This window comes from Canis aureus, chromosome 5 (assembly GCF_053574225.1).
Source record: "Canis aureus isolate CA01 chromosome 5, VMU_Caureus_v.1.0, whole genome shotgun sequence".
Lineage (NCBI taxonomy): Eukaryota > Metazoa > Chordata > Mammalia > Carnivora > Canidae > Canis > Canis aureus.
The window spans coordinates 35,758,588-35,771,572 of record NC_135615.1 but is presented as its reverse complement, the minus strand read 5'-3'; the positions used below and the strand labels follow the sequence as shown (position 1 = coordinate 35,771,572).

Genomic DNA, 12,985 nt, shown 5'->3' with positions numbered 1-12,985 from the left:
GAAGCTCATCCTGAGGCCAGGAGTCTGGCACCAAGCCTGTGAGGGGCTTTGTCACTCTACCTGTGAGCTTACGGACCTCTTCAGGAAGGCCCTGAGCCTTTGTCAACCTAGGCTTGGATCTCATGTGCTGGGTCACTGGCACCTGGCACAAGGTACTTCGGGCACCAGTGCCTATAACCATTATAATTCTCCCTGACATCATCATCATCAGATTCCTCACAACTATCCTGGGAAGTAGACAGAGTTTATCTATAAATGAGGAAACAGAGCTTAGAAAGAAGAGGAAGATCAAGCTCTTTCAGCAAGTAGCAGAATTGAGACCAAACCCAGACCAGGCCAGTGCTCTTCATAACTATCAAACCACCCATTCTTGATGATCCTGAAATAATTCTTTACTTCCCCAGTGCCTCAGTTTTCTCAATCATGTAATGAGGTGGAGGATGGAAGGAGGCATCCCCAAGGACTTCACTCACTAATCCATTAAGCAGAGGCTCACTGAGTGCTATCCTAAAGCCAGACCACAGATGGTCATGAGATTACAGACCTGACCCTGGATGGTCCTACAGGGCAAGGTCATCCCGATCCAGTACAGACTGCAGGAGTCTAACCTGGGTCCTTCCTGATACAGTTGCATCTCTTTCCTGCAATACATAGAAGAGAGGAAACCTCACGTTGTGGGAGGGGGAGAGGGCGCCCTCATCCCCCAGGACTGAGGAAGATTAGCGAAAAGCCCCAGACAGGTGGGCAGAGGCCATAATGGGATGTCTGGGAGTAGGTCAAAGTGCATGCCAATGCTAAGGATTTAGGTAGGACCAGGCAGGAGCTACCAGGCTTGGAACGGAGACACTGCACCCTACCATCACCACCACCCCCACCGCCTTATCATCTCCTCACCCTTCTGCATGCAGCACACAGGGACAAAAGCCCAAACTTCTTGATCCACGAGTGGAGATCTAGATTCGGTGCTACCACCCACACACACACACCCCACCGCACCCCCACCCCCGCCATCACCCGGTACCCTCAGTCCCTTGCTCCCTAGCCAATATTCTCCCTTCATCCAAGTCTCCAGTCCTTCTGTCTTGTCCCCAGAGAGGGGGCTCTATTGCCAACAACCCCAACACTCCGGTCCCTCCGCCAGCCGCCCCCCCTCATGTACCAGCTCAAGGACGGGCCCCACAAACTAGGACACTAGGACGCGAGGACGCGGAAAGGGGAGGGAAGGAACGCATGCACCTCCCGGTCCTCGCGTAGCAGCCCGGAGAGCTGCGCCGCTTCGTGGCCACCAGAGGGCGCGCGCCCCCGCCCAGAGCCTAAGCCACGACGGCTGTGGCAGTGGACCCGGCGGGGCTAACAGAGGATGGTGGCGAGGCGGGGTGGGGCGGGGCGTCACTCTTGCCAGGACTCCCCCGAAATGCAGCCGCATCCTGGGCTTGGACTTGTCTCCGAAGGACAAGAGGCTCGGACGCAGCCCCTCGACCTCCACCCCGGCCGCGCCCAGCTTCCGTCTTGGCTGACCGCTCGTGCGCCCCCTCCTGGCGTCAGTGAGCACCGTGGTCTGGCGGAGCTGGGGCTGGGGGAGTGGGGGAACAGGAAGATAAGGGGAATTTACCGGGAAGCAGAGGGTGGGGAACGCGATGCGAGTGGGAGAATACTAGTCAGACTGAGGTTGTTGTGGCACTGGGTGAACAGGAGTACTGGGAAGGCCCTGGGATCTCCATTGGATGTGCAATGTGCTGGGTGAATAACGGAAGGGCACTAGGGGCTACTAGGCAGGCACCGGAGGCAGTGGGTCAACCCTGGGGAATCCTAAGGGGGCATCTAGCCAAACTGGAAGGAAAGCACTAAATGGTTACTAGATAGTCATTGGGGAGGGTACTAAATGGATGGAAATACTAAGTAAGCATTAGGAAGGAGAGTAGATTACAATTAGATAGCGAGTGGGGGGAGGGGAATCCCTGGGTGGCTCAGCTATTTAAGGCCTGCCTTCAGCCCAGGGCATGATCCTGGAGTCCCGGGATCGAGTCCCAAGTCGGGCTTCTGCATGGAGCCTGCTTCTCCCTCTGCCTGTCTCTCTCTCTCTCTCTCTGTCTCTAATGAATAAATAAAAATCTTTAATTAACAAAAAAAAAAAGATAGCAAGGGGGTACTTGGAAGTACTTGGGAAGCACTGAAGAGATGTTGGGTGAGTACAAGAGGCACTGAATGGTAATTGGGGGTGTCACTGGGCCCACAGCAGGAAGGTTTGAGAGGGTTTGGAGATATGGCATGACTGAGAGAGTAAAGGGCCGTTAGGACAGTTCTTGGCAGGTACTGGGGACTTGGGCGTTATCGGTGAGAAGTGCTTCCACCATGGACCAGGATGGCACTCCCACAGCAGTACCTCAGTGCCCCCTCACAACAGCCCCTGGAGCCTGGATCATTGTGTCATTGTCACAGCCAGGACTTAGAACAGAGATGTCCCTGGCCCATTGACCAGGACCTGTTCCCGGTTTCCTGGCCGGGGATGGTGGGGAGGCAGTGGGGGTGCCACAAGTGAGCAGAAGACAGAGCCCTCCTACTATCTACCTCCCCCAGATGGAGAGGTGAGTCAAGACAGGTCAGTCCCTCGTCTCTAGAAAAATAAGGAGCCCCCTCCTCAGTCCCTCCCACCAGGCTTCGGCCTCGCGACCCAGCTCGCTGGCTGCTGGGCCGGGAGGGGCTGCCAGGCTCGGCCTCCTGCCCACAGCGGGGCGCCGGGGGAGGGCGGCGCGCGGCTCGAGATGCCGCGTTGCCATGGAGACGCTGCCGCATCCTGACTGCTCCTGGCAACGGGGTCCCGCAGCCAGGCAGGCGCTGGGCGGGGACCCCAGGGAGCGGGCGCGCCGGGCTGCCCGCGGCGCCGCCGGACCCCCGGGACGGGACCCGGATCCGGCCCCCCCAGACACCCCTCGCTCACGCTCCCACCGCGCACACATGTGCGCAGGCGCCCCAGCTGCAGCAGCCGGGCAGAACTGCAGCCCAAGCCCGCCCTGCAGCCCCCACTCATTAATTCAGCAAACATTTGCCGACCGTCTCAGTGCCAGGCGCGAGCTGGCCACTGCGGCTGCGGCGACGAGTCACACGGGGACGCAGCGCCACCACCCCCCATCTCACAGCCCACAGAGGAGACAGGCACAGATAACAGTACGATCAATACTGTGACCCACACGCACACAGCGGCCCGCTGACTGCGTGCTAAGCCCTCCTCACCACAGGGCCTCACCAAAAGTATACGACCCTAGGGAAGGCCCCGCGAGAGCCCCTTTTTACAGATGAGAAAACTGAGGGCATAGGAGAGCCCATTTATTCACCAGAGGCCACATAGCATGAGGCGAGGCCGGCCTTCCAGTTTGGATCTTAACGGCTTTCCCACACTACCCCTGCCAGAAGTGCTTCCAGTGAGGGCATGGATGAGGGAGGACCCAACTCAGCTGGGGAGGTAGCTGGGAGAATTTCAGAACTTGGGGCCTGGAAGAAAATGCAGGTCGGCCAGGCAGAGCAAGGGGAGGCATTCTCAACTGAAAGGGTGGTCCAGGCGAAGACCTGGAAAACGGAGAGTGGCCAGTGGGTGTGAGGGAGAGCAAGTGCAGATGTGGTTAGAGAGCTGCTTTGGGGGCCGAGCCAGCAAGCTCCGCAGGCAAGCCAAGGAGCCTGCACTCCATTCGTCAAGGAGTTTGGCATGTGAGCAAGAGAGGACATGTATGGACTGTCGCTCTGGCAATCGTGGGGAGGATAGCTGGGGGGCTGGAGAGCAGGCCGTGGTCACAGCCCAGGGAGGGACAAGTGGACCCAGCCCCAGTGGTGGGGTCCAGAGATGGGGGAGGACACCTTCTTCTTGCCTGCCCAAACAAAGAATCTTCTCTGCCTGAACCAGGAACCCTGGGCATGACACAACACGGACGCAGATGCACCATAAGGCATGGATTTGGGAGGGCAGCCAAGGGAACACACTTCAGAGTGACACAAGGAAAGACCAAAGCTAGACCCCAGGAAGAACTTCCAAGGTCCAGGAATAGGACTGAGTTTGCAAGAGAAAGGCCAGGGAATCCTTGAGAAGAAAAAAGCCCCTCACACATCTCGGCATGGAGTCGCCAAGCTGTCCCTCCCAGACCCCTCCTGCCAACATGATTCCTTCCTGGCCCCTGTCCAGCAGATGGAGTCCAGGGCACCCCTCTGAGGAGGCACAGCATCCAGCCTTAACCACCACCCCCTCTCAAGGTTAGCCTAATTTTTTCCCTTCCATGGATTCAGGTCATTGCTCCCTGTCCTCTCTCCCAGGCGCCGTGGAATGTGACTAATTCCCTCCCTTCATTTACGGCTCCTGTTACCTGGGAGGTATTTATAGCACGACAGCCTCTCCCACCCTCCCCAGCGACTCAGCAGCTCTCCCCCCAGGCCAGCTCTCCCCCACTCAGCCAACCCTTGGCTCCCCTCTCTCCTGATGCAGCTCCACCACCTCCCACCGGCGCCTCCCCTCACTCGTCAGACCCCCAGGCAGCCGAGGTGGGAGGGGCTGACCCTGTGCGGCTGCAGGGGGATGCCTCTCCCCTCTTCAACTCCCCCAAAAGGCATCTTAGGGGCCATGCCAAGGGAGAGATCTGCCATCTCACCATGCAGTCTGATCCTTACACTACTAGGTAACAATTATTGAGTACTTAATGTGTGCCAGGTATTCTTACTTCTGGTTTGCACATAAGGAAACTGAGGCTCAGAAAGGCTAAATGACCCCCCTCAGATCTTTACAGGGGAGGTGGGGTACTCCTGCACAACTACCCTCCGCAGCCCTGCTTGGTTTGTGGGAATACCCCCAAAGGCAATTTGGGTAGAGTAAGGACCACAGGATAGATACCTAGGGGGTGCCTGATTGAAATACCTCTCACAGAGCCAGAGGTGTACCTGCTGATGACAAGCCATGGCTGATCTGCCCAGACACTGACAGGGAATAGCATCAGATGGAGGCCTCTAGGTGCAAGACACCGTCCCACACATATCCCTTCCTCTGGCAGGGGTACTGAGGAACTGGAGTGAGAGGGCACAGCTGGAGCCAAAGACAGAGAAGGAAATTCTGTGACCACAGAGGACAACTGAAGGGAAATTGCAGCAAAAGAGAGGTAAGTTAGACTCTGTGAGGTATTTATATATGTGGAGGGCCAAGGCAGGGACCAGCTGCCCGTCCATATCCCCATCTCTCAACTACCCCAACCACCTCTTCACAGCTGGGCAGACAGACTCTGGCAAGTGAAGAGACTATGTCAGCTTTTCTTGATCTTCTGACCAGAAATTCTACAACACTGATGAAGTGGCTTTGTCAGGATTTCGAGGAGACAGGGAGGGATGGCACAGGAAACTGAGTTCAAATTCCAGCCTTATACTCATAAGCATGCTGACACACAAGGTAAGTGACTTTGCCTCCCTGAGACTTGGTTTCCCCATCTGTAAATGGGGCTGACATCACACATCACTCACAGGTGGTCATGAGAACTTGGAGCCATGAGATTCCTGAGCATGGGGCCTGAAACATGGCAGGAGCTCTATAACCAGAGGCAGGTTTGTATTTTTCTCTGCTTCTTTCTTCTATCATCTGAGCAAAGGGGCCACACCTCTTCCCTGAGACTGGGGCATCCTGAGGATAAGGGCTTTGTTTCTACCATCAGCCTTTCATCAACTGTCCTTGGGACCAGAAGGTACCCGGGCAGGCTGCTGTCGGGAATGAACATTCACTGCCGTTATCAGTACTTTCATTATCATCAGTAGATCACTCTCTGTGGCTGTAGCCCCAGCAGCACACACCCAGCTAGGCTCTCAGCTTTTGTTTAAAGAAGTCATCCCCCCCCCATCACATTGCCACAAAGGCACACCAAAGTTCCCACATGAGCCCCATCTCAGGGGGCCACACTGGGTCCAAGAGCTCCCATTGTATCCTTTTCACTGATACCCCCATCGAGGGGTGCCAGGAGCGGGCCTAGAAAAAGAAAGACACTGAGTCATTCTGATTCCTGCTTCAGGGAGCCAGAGCTGGCAGCAGCCCAGCTGGCCCCTCCAAGGGGGAACATCAGGGGCAGAGTTAGGCCCCTGGAGGTCCCCTGGCCGCCCCACCCAAGGGGTGACCATGGCAGCACCAGGAGCCAGATTTGGGAGGGTGGGTGGAGGGAGAAAATATAGGCTGCTAGTGGCTGGGCCCTGTCAGAACAGAAAGGGGCAGCAGGAAGCATCTGTGAGAACCCCTATGGATCTGGCATAGGGCCAGGTCTCTATCACCCTGGGAGAGAGAGAGCCCTACCCAATTCACAGATGAAGACTACACGCTGCCATAGAGAGGGCCCACCAACTGCCAGTGGTCACATAGCACCTGCTGATGGGGGCAGGCAACGCCTGCACAGGTGCCCACGACCCCCCTTCCTCATGTCCCGAGGGGACTAGCGGGCCCAGGGCTCCGCCAGGGGAATGGAAGCAGGCAGCATCCCTGTCTGTGCTGGCAGATGGGGGTTGGGTCCGGGTTTCACAGGAGACTGGGCACAGAGGTCAGGGAGTAGAGCAGTGGAGGGGAGGCACTCTGAGCCACTCTGCAGCAGGGCAGTGCCATGGGGCACAGTTTAAGACTAGACGTTGAGGCTTTAGCCTTCAGCCTGCACCCGGGAAGCTGCCAGTGGGACCCTGGGCAAGGCCTGGCCTCTCTCTGAGTCTCAGTTTCCCCAGTCACACTATCATAACTCTAAGCTCCAGTCGTCCTCCCTAGCGCTTCTGAGTCAGGCCTCCCCCTGCATGCCAGCAGGGCCAGGGGGCCGAGGGGCCAAAGAGGGGCCTGGGCCCAGGCGGCCGTCCCTCCCCACCCGCAGGCATGAGGGGTCCTTGCTGAAGAAACACGGTGTATACAAATAATTAAACAGAAGAATTGGAGTGATTAGGGCAGATGATTATTGTCAAATTATGATTTATCTTGTAGTGGAATTAGTATTCCCCCAAAGGGCCCGGCGTGGCGCGGCGCCCGCCACGGCCCGTGATTAATCGCCGTCTCCAGAAGGTCACCTCCAGCCACTGCAGATTAACTCAGTGGGGAAACTTCTTTCCGTAATTCAAGCTGTTGTTCCCACAACCTGTCATCCGCTGCTGCGGAAAAGGACGATTTCGTCAGGGAGCCCAGGGCGGGTGCCCGTCCGCTCCCCCGGCCCCTCCCGGCTGCGGACATGATCTATGGTGCGTCCCAACACTGGTGACCGCGAGGGGGGGCCGCGCCCAGCGTGGGGTGGGCGGCGGGAGGCAGGAGTAGGGGGAGCATGGGGGACCAGGCGCCGCCAAGCAGAAGTAGGCTGTGAGGGGAGACAGAGCGCGGGCGGTGGCAATTAGGAAGAAAATTGGATTTTTCAGCGTCCAGAAGCAGCTGGGATCTGCGGTGTGTGGCGCAGACACCACCCCCTTCCCCAACACACACAGGCACAGGGCTCCAGCCAGGCGGGGGTACTCCCCAAGAAGGATGGAGGATGGGGGACAACAGTCCTCCTTCAGGAAGGGAGGAGATGTAGAACCAACAGAAGGCAAAAGAACCTGGTCAGGTCTGAGGCGGCCCTGCGGAGCCTCCCAGTGAGAGGAGCTTTCCTGACCCAAGAGCCAGAACCAAGATCCCGTTTCCTCAGCGGTAGACACTGCCAAAGTCACATGCCCAAGTCACCTGGGGCCGTTAATCATGGCCACCTCCGTCTGGCAGTCTAGATCGGGTCTGAGAGGGGGCTCTGGAATCCTGGTTGTCTCCTTGCACAGGGAGAAGTGCGGGGAAAGAGCCCCCCATCCCTGCCTCCTCATCCCACCCCCTGCACATCCCTTAGTTCCTTGAGTGGGAAGGGGATATGAAGGCACAAGTGCCTCCCCTTCCCTCTTTCATTTACCTTCCATCCAGGCCTTGGGGGAGTTGAGAGGGTGGGACAAGTGTCCTGTACCCACAGTACAGATGAAGAGGCTGACGTCAGGTGACTATCTGCACTGAAACTGACAGGGGTCCCCAGCACCCTCGGGATTACTGCCAACTTCCTTCAGGCTCTGCCCTGTCCAATTCAGCGACCCTGCTCATCCTCCCCACCTCCAGAAATACTCCCCATGCACTATTCTTTCAGGCCTCTAGGCTTAGCACATTCCCGAAATGTGCTTCCTGCCCCCAGCCCTCATCTGGCCAACTTCTATTCATTCTTCTCAATCCAACTATTTGTCCCTCTAGGAAAAGATGGTGCTCCCTTGTGCAGGAGCTGTGTTCTCACAGGCCTCTCCCACCAGAATGGGCACTCGCTGTGGGCCTTCTACATCTGTCTCCCCAGGGCCAGTGTATATCCTGCCCAAGCAGGTACTCAGGAAACTAATTAAGGAGGCACCAAGGAGGGGCGCCTGGGTGGCTCAGTCGCTGAAGCATCTGCCTTCCATTCAGGTCATGATCTCAGGGTCCTGGGATCAACCCCCTTGTTGGGCTCTCTGCTCAAGGGAGAGCCTGCTTCTCCCTCTTTTTCTCCCTCTGCCTGCTGCTCTACTTGTGCATGCTCTCTCTGTCAAATAAATAAATCTTGAGAAAGAAAGAAAGAAAGAAAGAAAGAAAGAAAGAAAGAAAGAAAGAACCAAGGATTCAGGGCCCTGACTTCCCACTCCCCCCCCCCACCAGCCGCAATTCCCAATACCACTTACCAGACCCCAGATCTGAAGGTTGAGGGGCAGAGGGCAGAGGGCAGAGGTGGAGATCCTTGCTGACTGGCACCCTCGAAATCCAGAGGCCTGTGTTTAGCTCAGAACAGAAGCATGTATTATGTATGCTGCGGTTTGCTCAGAACATTCTCAGGTCTGATATATACTTAGAGTTGTGAAGACCTAGTACTATTTGGGAGGGAAAAACCTCTCTCTCTGTGTCTCAGGTATGGTGGTAGGGGAACACCCTCTCCAAAACCAAGGACTAAACACTGGCATTTTCTTAGGGGGAGAAAGGGGCTTTCCATCCACCAAGGGACTGTTTGGCAGACACCCACCCTCCAAATCTTTGGCTGATGGTGATAATGAAAACCCTGATTTAGTCTACATCTTACATTCAAAGCACCTTTTGCTGCATTCACTCACAGACTCCTCGGGGACAAAAAGAAATTCAATACCCCATTTTACAGATGAAGGGGATTTGGGGGAGGTAGCAAGTGACTTGCCCAAGGCCTGGGGCTGTAAGCAATGGAGATGGCTGTGAGTTTGCTGAGGATGATTCTGGTCCCACTGCTCACCCAGCCCACTGTGGAACCACTGTCTCCCCACACAGGTGGCGGGCGGCTCTAAAACCTTTGCCCCCATCCTTCCCCAAGGTCCTGGGGAAGACCCTCATCTTGTGAGCTATGGATCTATAAACCTGGTTCAAATCTCAACCATGGCCTCACCAGCTAGAGAACCTTGGGCAGGTCACTTCAGCTCTCTGAGCCTCAGTTTGCAGGCCTATAAAGTGAATTACAGCCTTGTAGGGCTGGTTATGCACATGAACCAAGATGGGCCTGGCCTGGCCAACGGTAAGAGCTCAGTAAATGTGAGTTGGGTTTGTTTTATCACATTCACCTTCTCACTAATCTCTCGTGGAAGAGGTGGAGGGAGCTGATAGCTTCCCCATTTCCCACAGGGAGAAACTGAGTGGGCAGAGCTTCCAGCGAGCAGAAGACATCATCAGATAAATTACCATGAAGGCCACCTGAGATTCGGTGCCTCCACACTCAAGCACCCTCCATCGCTCCGCGTCCGTGTAACACAGCACAAATGCGCTGCCTCCCCAGCCTTTGCCCACACTGCCCCTGCCCCCACCCGCCCCTGCCTAGAATGCCACATCTCCACCAGTTCCTCGATTGTTCCCGAAATCTTCCAAGGCTCCGCCCAAAGGCCACGCCCTCCAGGGAGCCACCCGCACCCTGCAAGCACCCTGCAAGCACCCTGCAAGCACCCTGCAAACCCGGAGCCGCCCGGCGCCCCGCGGACCCCGCGACTGGTCCGGTGGGCTTGGGTCCCGCCACCCACGCGGTTTCCTGGGCCCTCTCGCAGGGTGGGCGGGGCCGCCTCGATCTGACCCCAGGCGCTGGGGCGGGACCCGCGGGGGATGCCGCGGCCTGCGGGGGGAGCACGGCCGGCCCCCTGCACCCCGCTCCCTCCAGCGCTGCGGCCCAGGCTTTGATCCGGCTGCCTCCGCGCCCCAAACCTGATTGGCATCAAATTACGCCGCGCGGCGGAGGGAGATAATGGCGGGAGGCGCGGCGGACATGAAAGGGGGGCGCAGCGGCAGCCCGGACCGTTGTTAATGACCCAATAAAAGGGAAGAGGGGGGAGAGATAACCCTCCCTTCCATCCCCGCCCCCAAGACAGCGGCCAGTGCACACAAAGCCGCCGCCGACTCGGAAATTACCGCGGCTCAGCCCAGCGCAGCGTGACTGGAGGGGGGTGGGCTCACCTGGCGGGGAGCGGGAGGGAGGACACGCCGGCCCCGCCACACGCGGTCACGCAGACGTGCACACATCCTGATCCTGTCTTTAATATTTTTCTGGTTTTTTTCATCGTGGGTTTTTTTGCATTAATTGTGATTTCTGAAAAATACTACACTGAAATCATTTTCTTGGTTCCAGAGAAATTTTGTGCGCGCCCTAGTCCCAGCTCTGAAACACAGTCACGGACAGGAGTGCTCAGTGACTCGCACACGCTGTGCCTCATACAGACACAGTTAAGACAGCCACACACAGAGATATACAGACACATGGACACACTGTCACACCTAAAGTCACTTGCTGAAACCAACACGGGACCACGTGGACACACACCCAGCAGGGCCTACAGACATGCTCACCTAGAGACATATCCAAAAGCTGGAACAGAGACAGACATACAAAGACAGACACACACACACACACACACACTGAACAAATTAGGAGGAAACTCACAGAGATATACAAACAAAAGACACAGCCATGCAGAGAGAGACACGCTGATATACACCGAGATCTACAGACAAATACAAACACGCATAGATAACACAGCTACACAGCATCCCAGACACACACACAAATAGACCTGGGTCACATTAAGCACACACAGTGACTCATACACCCAAGCACAAATCCCCAAGTCAACAGAGTCTCTGAGACACCCATGCCCTCAAGTCCACCCATTTCACACCTTTACTAACACATGTTCAGATGTGTTCAAGTGAGTTCAGGAGAGCCAGAGGCTGGGTTGACCCATAGCATAGACACAAATGAAGTGGGGTCACTGGGCCACAGAAGCCAGAGAACATGGCAGTGGGGGACGGGGTGGGGGTGCAGCTACCTTGAATCCATGAGGCTGGACAAATGGTTTAAACTATCAGAATATCAGTGTTATTCATTTCCAAAATGGGGTTCAACTCCTCTCCAAGGGATTGTGTGAGTCAATAAGCAATAGGAAAGTACTGAATGTTGAGCGCCATTGCCATGTGGACTCCCTTAGGGACAGCCCAGATGCTCCACTGCACATGTCCCCACAACACAACACACACACACACACACACACGTGCGTGCACACACACACACACACTCTCTTCTCTTGGTTCCTAATCACTTTACTGCTAGGGAGGTCCCTCTTAAATCTAATCCGAGTCCGTCATGCTTTATGCTGACTCCAATTCTGAGAATGGAAGAGGGCTGGCCCCTCCAAGAAGCCCCTCCTTCTCCAAAAGCCAGCACACTGAGCACCAGGACTCCTGGTGGGAGCCAGGTAGGGCTTTGTCATAAAGTCAGACTCTGAGTCAGGCATACTTTGCTCCATTGTCTGATTTCTTTTTTTTTTTTTTTTAAGATTTTATTTATTCATTCATGAGAGACACACACAGAGAGAGGCAGAGACACAGGCAGAGAGAAGAAGGCTCCATGCAGGGATCCCAATGTGAGACTTGATCCCAGAACCCTGGGATCATGCCCTAGCCAAAAGCAGACGGTTCAACCACTGAGCCACCCAGGCATCCCTTTGCTCTGTTGTCTTATTTCAAAGCCCAGTTCTACCATGAACCAGGTGTATAACTTGGTCAAGGATTTAGCCTCTTTGAGTCTTGGGTGCCATCACTGCTGAATGGGTTAACAGCATCAGCATCCAACACAGGAGACAGTGGGATGGTGAAATATCTCTCAGGCTGAGCTAATAGACCAAGGTAAAGCTGCTAGTCCATCTTGGGGTCAGAGGTGAGGGATCAGGGTTCATAGTTCCCTCCACACACCAGGACAAAGGCCTTCCCTGCAGTTTCTTCTTAGGTGGACATGGGGATTTTATGAGCCAAACCTCGAGGCCTAATTAATGCGATTAATCACAAGCCCAGCCGCACAGGCCATGGGGACAGCTGGGAGGGGGGTGACAGTCAGCTCAGTTACCCAAAAGGATGAGGAAACAGGATACAAGATTCTCAGTGGCTTCCCTCTCCTCCATCACCATGCTGACCAAAGCCCACCCCTATACCGGAGGGAAGTCCTTCTCATATCTAGATCCAGTTTCTCTTGCTGTAGCTCAGGAAGCACAACGGATCTGTAGTCAAGGTCCTGGCTGTCCCTAAACAGGCAGGTTAGAAAGGCTGTGGTCCGTCTCCTGGTAGATGGGTTTGGTGGTGGTGGTGGTGGGCAAAGCCTCTCAGAGCCTAGTGCCTACCCTAGGAGTAATGCAAAGATAAAGAAAGGAGCTGGTGGCTAGAAGGGAAGGTCCCCTTCTCCCTCTAAGGGGCCTGTGTGTGTGACCCAGTGTGAGGAGGGTTGGGGGGGGATGGCCAAAGGCTCTGGCCAGGGCTGCAGCAGGAGGGGGCAACCCACTCGGGCAGGGACGCTGCCGTGTTATAAATCACCCTCGACTCAATTAGAGCCTGTGAAAGGTTGTGCACACCCAGCAGAAAGCGCGGAGCTTGGCGGACAGCCAGCTTCCTGTGGGGGGTGGGGGTGAGAGAGCTGGTGTGTGCCTATGTGTGTGTGAC

General features: G+C 55.9%; 1 protein-coding gene and 1 long non-coding RNA gene across 4 annotated transcripts in view; one reads left to right on the top strand and one right to left on the bottom strand.

The window, feature by feature from the left end:
• Window positions 1-12,985, bottom strand: part of PSD2 (pleckstrin and Sec7 domain containing 2) — a 143,199-nt gene that overhangs the window by 73,243 nt on the left and 56,971 nt on the right. The window lies entirely within an intron of this gene.
• LOC144313952 (uncharacterized) lies at window positions 2,925-10,037 on the top strand. 2 transcript variants are annotated; one of them, XR_013379591.1, is made up of 5 exons: window positions 2,925-3,165; window positions 3,896-4,239; window positions 5,028-5,132; window positions 5,238-5,416; window positions 9,641-10,037. It is a non-coding gene; the product is annotated as an uncharacterized LOC144313952 (long non-coding RNA). The 2 variants fall into 2 exon arrangements; XR_013379590.1 differs by lacking the exon at window positions 9,641-10,037 and adding an exon at window positions 5,490-6,901.